Source organism: Paramisgurnus dabryanus, chromosome 1 (genome assembly GCF_030506205.2).
Source record: "Paramisgurnus dabryanus chromosome 1, PD_genome_1.1, whole genome shotgun sequence".
Classification (NCBI taxonomy): domain Eukaryota; kingdom Metazoa; phylum Chordata; class Actinopteri; order Cypriniformes; family Cobitidae; genus Paramisgurnus; species Paramisgurnus dabryanus.
Genome location: NC_133337.1, coordinates 51,793,558 through 51,803,103, shown reverse-complemented (window position 1 = coordinate 51,803,103; position 9,546 = coordinate 51,793,558).

The following is a 9,546-nucleotide window of genomic DNA, read 5'->3' as shown; positions in this document are numbered from 1 at the left end:
CAGATGCTAACTTTGGCAGGTCCGAGTTATAAACCATAGATAGAAGATGACAAGTACATGACGACATGCAACGTGTTTGGTCCTTTCAAAAGACCCTGAAGAAAAGCAGGACAGTAGATATATTTACAAAAGGTCATATTATGCTAATTCAGACGGCAGTGGTTTATGTTCACATTACAATATATTAAAATAGCTGGCACAGGGAGAGACAGACATATGACTTTGTAAACCACTGAATCAATTTATGGCTGCACCACATAATAGCATGGACAGTTATTGTTACATAATTTTTTTATATACAGTAATTTTAGAGTCTTGTCTGCTATTGTTCAACACAAAGATGAGCATGCCGCGATTGTAGTTTAGTGGACAAGTTTGTCTGAATGTGATTTCTATTGGTCGTTTTTTATTTTACAGGTGGTGTATAAAATATATTTCAAAATCAATACCAGACGATGGCCTAACAAAACAAGACAGCTGAACGAAAGAAGACATCTCTATCTAAATGCGAAAAGACAAGTTATTGATAATCACATTTACGAGCCCACCTATAAAACTCTTAAAGCTACAAAGCGTATGAGCCCATCGTTTGGCTATGAGTGATATCATGTTGTATCAAAGCGAGGTGTGCGTCGTGTTTTCTTTTCTAGCGGGAAGGCTTGATCGCGACTGACGCGTACAGCACGTTGGCATGCCTCAGATCTCCAAACAGTCTGAGCACTGCCTTTGTTCCAGCTGAGCCATGATTAGAACCGTGTATCGCTTTGTCATAATTGTGCTCAGTCTAACCACTTTCATGTGTTTTGTGGAAGAAGAGCAGGTACAGGCCTAATCTAATAAAGACTGAAACGAGGCACTAAGGAAGTGCTAGGCGTAGATGAGGATGAGCAGGGGTTCACCATATGTGAGGGATGAATCCGGTTAAATCCATCTACGTCTTTCCCATCGCTCAATCAAACAAGACCTGTCAACATCTTACTTTTACTCTGGGAAACATGTGTACAGTTCGAGATGGTAGTACAAAACAATAAAAGTAGATGGATAGATCGATGTAGAGACCGTAATATGACATTATTATTGAGGAACATTATATGATTAATCTTCACATTGCTGCAATATTTTCAAAGAAACAGACTCGCATGTTGAGTGTGAAAATGAGATGACGGATCACATTTTGCTTTGGTTCCTTGCAAAGGATTTCCTTTCCTTTGATTACAAATGGTCACAAAATAAAATGGAACATAATTTCGCTTTGATGAGACCAAACTAGTCAGAGTTGATAAAGAGTGATCACAGAGACTCATCAAGCGAGATTAAGGATTGATTGATTCATTCTTGATCTTCCTTGCAGTGATTGCTGGTTTATAAAGATCCTGATGGCAGATAAATCGAGGCAAAGACTGAGCCCAGCATGGACCAATCAGCAAAAGCATCAGGGTGACCTCACTTAAACCAGGACATAGACCTCACACTAGGGGGGTAGCATCTACTAGTTACTCGGTAACTAACCTGGTATTTAATTTGGTTGCATCACTTGTTTCTAAGACAAGACTAGCTCATACAGTAGCTTACTGAAATAAGAGTAAAATGACCAAAAAATACATAATTTTGACCCTACCTGTGAAATGTAGGCTAAAGTCTTATAATCTAATAATAAGATTACACTATAAAAATGGTGCTAAACTGGCTTGAATCATAGGGAAACCACTTAAAGTGCTATAAAGCGGCCATTCCCAAACTGTGGTCCGCGGACCACTAGTGGTCCGTGAGGGTACTGCAGGTGGTCCGTGTTAAGGCAAAATAAGAATATGTATATTTTAATATACAAACTCGTTCATATTTTGGGCGAATGTGTACTGCTGCCTAATAAACGTTACTGTGAACTCATTCATTCTGGTGTCTGTGAACGGCACGCTCTCTCAGTTTAACGTCGTTCAATAGGGTGCCAGATTTGTATATTCTTCCAGGCGAAAACCCGACTAAAACACACTGTAAACAGGCCTTAATGTGTAGCAGAAAAAACACCCAATCTGGCAACACCGCCACCAGTCAGTGTTCACCAGTCACGCTGCATGCGTCATCAAAACAACACAGACGCTGCTGAAATTCCTACCGCGCCACTCAAATAGTTTAACATTAAATAACATCATATTTGTCCTAAATCGTTAACGATTAACATAGGCTGCTAACGCATATTCTGGATCTTGAAATAGACTTTGACTAAGCTCACGCTATTTAACATGCACGTGTGGTGTGCAATACCTGCGAGTTGTCATACACGCAATGCCTCGCAGCGCTTCTCACCCGGGGTGCGACCCCTACCCGGCTAGCCTTTCAAGGTATGTGCAAGCAAATACAAAAATTAAAAGACAGTCAATGCTAATGTAAACCCTGCTGGGATAAGGATTTAAAGTTGGATATGATGATGAAATCTGACGCATTAAGCTTCAGTGTTAAAACTGATCAAATAATTGCTGTCTGTGGTGGTTCTATATGGGCTATAATAGCAATCATTTAAAAAAAAAGAATATGGGAAAAAAATAACTATAAATTAGTTCATTTTTGGAACTGTGACCTAGTTCAACATTTTCAAATATGAACTATGAACTGAACAAGTTCATTTTAAAATTTGTGAACTGTGAACTAATCTAGTTCATGTAGAAAGTGAACTTTCCCAACACTAAGCATATGTATATAAATAATTATGATATATGGTTAAAGGGGCCATGGCATGAAAACCTGACTTTTTCCATGTTTAAGTGCTATGATTGGGTCCCCAGTGCTTCTATCAACTTAGAAAATGTGAAAAAGATCAACCCAGTAACTTAGTTTTGGTAAACCATTCTCTACAAACACATGAAAAAATAGGTCGTTGAAATTTGGCTCTCCTTATGATGTCATAAGGAGCTCTCATTATAATAATACCGCCCCTTAATCTGCACTATCCAACCACAGCACTGCCAGACAAAAGCACAATTGAGATTTAATTGCAACAAACCACCATCATTGTGATCAGTGTTTGAATTTCATCAGCTCATTTGCATTTTAAAGGACACACCAAAAACGGCACATTTTTGCACACACCTACAAAGTGGCAATTTTAACATGCTATAATAAATTATTTATATGGTGTTATGAGCTAAAACTTCACATATGTGCTCTGGGGACACCAAAGATTTATTTGACATCTTAAAAAAGTCTTGTGCCATGGCCCCTTTAAGAAACCTGTTGTACTGATGTGATGACCAGTTATATTTAGTGCTAGTAAGACTATTTAGAGGTGCAGATTAATTCAGGACTTTGTGTAGACATATTTTATAATAAGTATTATGAGGTGGTCCGCGAAAATTCTTGATTACAAATAGTGGTCCACACACACAAAAAGTTTGAAAACCCCTGCTATAAAGCACATATGTAGAAGCATTAGTGCAAGAGCACAATATTAAAAAAACAATATTAAAATAGTACTCAGACAAGGTCAATATTACAAATATTACAGATGTCACAATATGTTCTTAAGATTATCTACACTCTAAAAAATGCTGGGATATTTTCAACACAGCACTGGGTCAAAAAGCTACACACTCTCACAAAATTCTGTTCCATAGTCACGTAATTTGTTTATTCTTTTTCAGGATACTGTCACGAATTTCCATGTTTTCTTGTGATCGTATCATGAATTTCTGTTTGTGTGTTATTGTCACATATTGATTACTCAACTGCTTTTTCCTATTTTCAAACCATTTTCGCTTCGGTTTAGGGTTAGATTTGGTGTTTGCGTTAGAATGTCACTTTAAGTATTGGTTTATACTATTTTTTTCTGATTTTATTATATTTTTGAAATTAAACCTAACCCTAATATTGTCGCCTGGCGTTAGAGTTAGAGTTGGGTTTGGGTAAGGATGTCATTTTATATAAATGTAACCGTAAACTGAAGCGACAATGGTAAGAAAATAGGACAAAACAGTTGAGTATACGTTAACCCATTTATGAACTAAAATTAACACAATATTTAAATAAAAAAATTTACAACCCATCTTGATGGGTCAAGTAGTCTAGCGTGTGTTCTGTCCTATATTTACCCAGCAGTTGTGCTTAAAACAACCCAATGTTTTTTAAAGTGTATTTTTTATTAATGTTGTGTAATTAAAATTTCAATTGACTGTTCAACTTAAAGAAACTTACTAACAGTGTGCGTAACATTTCAAAAATGTGACTTAAAAGAATTTTAAAAGTTTTAAATATTTCTGTTATGATGCATTTATTGTTATAAAATAAATAATATAAATGTATATTATACATATATATTATTATTATTATTATTATAATCTATAAAAATAAAATTAATAGATTAAATTTACATTTGGGGTTGGCAAAGTCAGTCTAGTCCCAGACTAAAATGCATGTTTGAGTTCTTAAAACTTAAATCAGCTTGCATTGACATCTTAAAATAGTATTTTAAAAGTATCAAAATTAAAAAACAACAATGTCGCACACCTAGTCCCGGACAGGTGCGTATAGAAAGACAAGTAAGTCCAACTATATATAGAAAAAAAAGGGTATCCTGCACACTATTAACTTGCAAAAGATGAAAATATTTATTGAGACGTTTCAATCACAAGTTCTTCATCATGTAAGGCCTAGCCCTGGCTTAATCTAAACCCAGGGGGAAACCGCCCCTTAAAGTTTAATGGCACACTGCATAAATATTGTTGTGTGTAGGCTATATATATCACCTCTTGATAAAATAGCAAAATACGTGCAGCTCCACTACTGTATTATCTCACAAATCTAGGCATTTAAAACCAGAAAAAAAGATAGAATCATAAAACCCCTTATCACAGCCCGATCTCTGACCTGTGTGAGAGTCACATGACCTGGGAAATGCAGAGGTCAAGGGCAATCTAATAAACCTTGTCTATCTGTCAGCTCCTCACATCCCTCCTCTTTTTCTCACGCCCACACTGTTTTCTAAATAAGGGCATGTTGAGTCTATCTCCATTCAGGAATATTCAAGTCTTTAAATCACGGGACCGAGGAAAGTATTCCTGGCAACCGGCTTTATCTGATAAAGGAAAGCGCAACTAAAATTCCTCAGTGATTTGTTTTCTGAGTGCGCGGGCGGTTTACAGCCTGCCAACACCGGAGTAATGCCACTGGAAGGCCCATAAGTCACAACCTCCAGAAGCAACTGAGCCATAAGAATATCCGCTAGTCCATCTTTCTGTTAGTCTGTTCCTGCATTTATCAAGTTTGTTTCTAAAACATGTTTCCTTAAGCACATCTTCCTGTACATCTTGACAGTTTCGCCTTGTTGATGAAATACTTATGAACCGCTGCTGGACCTACACACCGCCCATCAATCTCCCAGCGTTTCCTGCCAGAGGACCATCGTTCATGCGGTGCTTTGATGAGTGATCGACGAACTGCTATGCTGAAGCCACTGGGCTCAGATTCCTTCAGTAATGATTGTAATTGACATGGCAACCCTGGGACTTTCTTACCCAGCTGACTCGATTCTCGGTGTCTCCTCAGCATCAGCGCACCAAATATCCCTCCATTAAAATACCATGGGGCCCCTGATACAGACTTGCAAAACATCATGAGCTAAGGTATTTAGTGTTTTATCTTTCAGATGTTGTAATACTGGAAAAGAGGCTTTTAGCAGTGTAGGTGCATTTGGTTAATCAGTTCAAGCTGTGTTTTTATTCAAAGAGATCCCCTAAGAGCTTCCATATCACGTAACATTTAAGCCAACTGAGGATATAGAGTAATACTACATCAACAGTCTTTCGTCTGTATGATTATACCATGACTCGACCCAAAAGGAGGCTTAAGTCCTATTCTCTGTTGTTTTTAAGCTTAATTAGGGAAATGTTTACAATGCTTGTTTAAATCAAAAACAGTACGTATTGTCAAGGACAAACAGGTTTGAAACGTTTCAACATCTAAAGAAACTTTCAGTGGATCCATATGAGCAATAAGCATATTAGGTTTCTCAAAATTTAGTTTTGCATTTACAGGCATTACTGGTCAATACATCATTTACAGTCTTAGCAACCAGGAAAACATGCAGGAATTTATTTTATCCTGATGCCCAGTGGAGCGAATGAGCATATGTGTATGGGAGAAGTGAACTGTCTTGTATTTTGCAGGTAGGATAGGTAACTTTGCAGTAAACGGTTAATCACGGGCAGCAGTGACATGTCAAAATGATTTGCTGATGAAGGGAGTCCCACTAATCCCAAAACAAGATTTGGTTTTTGAATATGCCCGGCATATGGTTTCCTATCCGACTACTGTAATTCTTTGGCAACGCTACTGGATTCAGTATGCTTGAAATGAATTAGACTCGGAAACCTGCTGTTTACAAACAGATCATGAAATACTGCTCATAAACAATTTTACTTTATACTCTTTCTAGCAGGGGAAAAACGTCGTTCTTGAGTCAGCTAGAAACAACGCTGACAGCTAGAAATAATTAAAGCATAAAATCAGCAAGAATCAGCCAGTCTTCAGAAGTCTTTGAAGTTCTGTTTTGTAACGTTTTTAAAGTCGATATTCGGGGAACTGGCCACACCGATCCAGCTGTTTTACAGAGATTTGCTGGCTTGGTCAGATAACATTCTTAATCTTCACTAATTCAATGTGACTGTTAAAGACATGATGTTCCTCAGAATACATTCTAGGCATTTCAAAGCTGCTACATTTCATTAGCTTTAGAGAACAATGTATTTTATAAAAGACATATTTTTATTTACATGTAGGCATTTAGCAGATGCTTTTAACTAAAGCGACATACAAAGATTAGGAAACCATGGGTCATTGGAAGGTAATAGTACAAAAGGTTCTTATACCAAGATACAAGTTTTCACAAAACACTGACCAAGAAGTGAAAATTATAGCATAAATATATCTGAAAACCAATACTGTGGTTGAGATCCGAGTACCACCTGCATGTTGACGCCTCTTGAGGATAAGTACAATGTTTTGAGCATGGGAGGAGTTCACAGTTAATCCCTTGGGAGAGGTGTTGATTCTAACTGAAACGCATGAGTGGAAAACTAGGATCATGGCGGTGGAACAGGATAATACACACTACCGGTCATAAGTTTATGAGCACTTGACTGATACGTTTTAAAATGTTATCATGATCTTAAGTGCATGCTTAGCCTATGCTTAATGTTTGAAAAAAAATTTATAGAAAAAAATTATATTGTGCCAACATATATGTTTACATCAAATTTTATTTAACAAAAATGATGACTGACCAAATATTAAAGAAAAGCCAATAAGAACCCAGAGAGATCGGTACTTCTTAAACCCTTCTTTAAAGGGGACATATCATGAAAATCTGACTTTTTTCATATTTAAGTGCTATAATTGGGTCTCCAATGCTTCTATTAACCTATACAATGTACAAAAGAGCAACCCAGTAACTTAGTTTTGGTTATCCATTCTCTGAAAAGATGTGAGAAAAAAGGTCATTGAAATTTGGCTCCCCTAAGCCCTTTTCACACAGACATTCCGGAAAATACACAGGAAAGGCATCCTGGATTTTTCCGAAATCCTTAGATTTTTTGTTCATTCACACTGCCATGATTAGCCGGCATCTATGGTCCCGGAAAGACACGTGACCTGTTGAAAGTCCCGCCCTCTCTTCTACGCAGCGTCTGAAGTTTACATATTATTTATTATTTCTCTCTCCAGAAACCACTCGCGTGCATTTTTGTTTATGATAAGACTATAAAGGAGCGCGTGAACGCACCATTCTATGCTGGTGAATGATCTCAGCTTCAGAGTGGATATTTGACGAGCTCCCTGATCTCTGCTTTAATAAAGTTTTCAGACATTTCTCATCGCGATTGTTTATATACATTTAAAACCCGCATTTTGAGGAGCTGAACGATATATCTTGTTGGGATGACGTGCAGGCATCTTCGTATATTATAGCTCAAATGAGCAAGTCACGCGATATTCTTTTATGCTGCTGAATGAACTCCGATTCAACGTAGTGACGAGCTAACTTACCTGATATCTGCTTCAGTCCAGTTTGCTGACATTTCTAGTCGTGAATGTTGTAAATCCCTAATTTTAAGAGTTGAACCAACTTCATGTTGCCTCACTACTGCACGTGCGTCATTGTTTATGCGTCTCATTTATCATTTCCTGATAACTGCTTCAATCTAGTTTGCAACATTTCTCGTGGTGAATGTTTATATGCATGTGATCTCTCGTTTTAAGGAGCGGAACCATAACTTTTGTTGTGATGACGCGCGCATTCTCACTACGACACGGCCATTACGGCATTTTTTCGGCTTCTTGTTCACACAGAGGGTTTTCCGTGTATCTGACTAGGTCCTCTTTCCGCCAACGATCCCAGAAGATTAAAGGGACGAGTTTGTGTTGACAGTGTGTGTCAGAAGGGGATAATACCACCCCTTAATCTAACCACAGCACTGCCAAAAACAGCACATTTTTGCTCACACCTACAAAGTGACAATTTACATACATGCTATAATAAATTATTTATATGATATTTTGAGCTAAAACTTCACATATATACTCTGAGGAAATTTTAAAAGCATCTCAAAGTAAGACCTTAAGAAGCTGGTTTTTAATGTAAAAAAAGTTTTTGCTCATTGTAGGCAAACGATGGCTACTCTGAATATGCTAAAATATAAATATACCATTTTTTTTATCTGTTAAATTGAGTTTGCTAGGCCACTATTACTTTAAAATGTTTACTAGGCTACTATTACTTTAAAATGCGTCTACTAACTTTCTGCGACTCAAGTTGATTCCCGGCTCGTGGTCATTTGTCGATCCCATCTCACCTCCCTGTACTTTCCTGTCCTCTCCTCATTCACTGCTAAAATAATGGGCAAAATATCACTTTAAAACGCAAAAGAAATTACAATAAAATTTGCGATTTTTTTACCATAGCGTAAAAGAAACATAAAGTAGGACTTCACAGCTGACGCTGTGACCAAGACACGAATAGCAATGAACATCAGCCAACACAAGCCCATATGCTGCAGATCTTTCAATAAAACTGTATTCAGTTCAGCAACTATGATCAATTTCCCATCAAATTACTATTTGTGTTGGAAAAATCTCAGATTCCTCTAATTAAGTTTAGTGTTAGTTACAGGTAGTGTTTATGTTTCCTAATGGATCCTCGCTGGTGGTGGTCTTGTAACCGAAATGTGCGAGATAAGCAACAGTTCCAATCTTTCAACCTCAATGACACAAAACCACTTCAGGTGAGTTTTCTCACATTACTATGTACACAACAAATTCCTGTGAATGATTTGGGTTTTAATCTGGTTCCTGTATGCCCTGGGGTGCGTAGAAAAATGTTCTTTATAGCAAAATAATGTAAAGAACTTAAATCCCTGTGTTGAATTTGTTAGCAGTCTTGGCACCAAAGGATGCAAAATAAATCAACGTCTTAACGCAAAAACAAAGCAAGTTGAGAGAAAACTTTCTGTTATAAAACAACTTTTGAACAAGAAAAGTCCTTTCCCTCAAATTTTTGTCTGA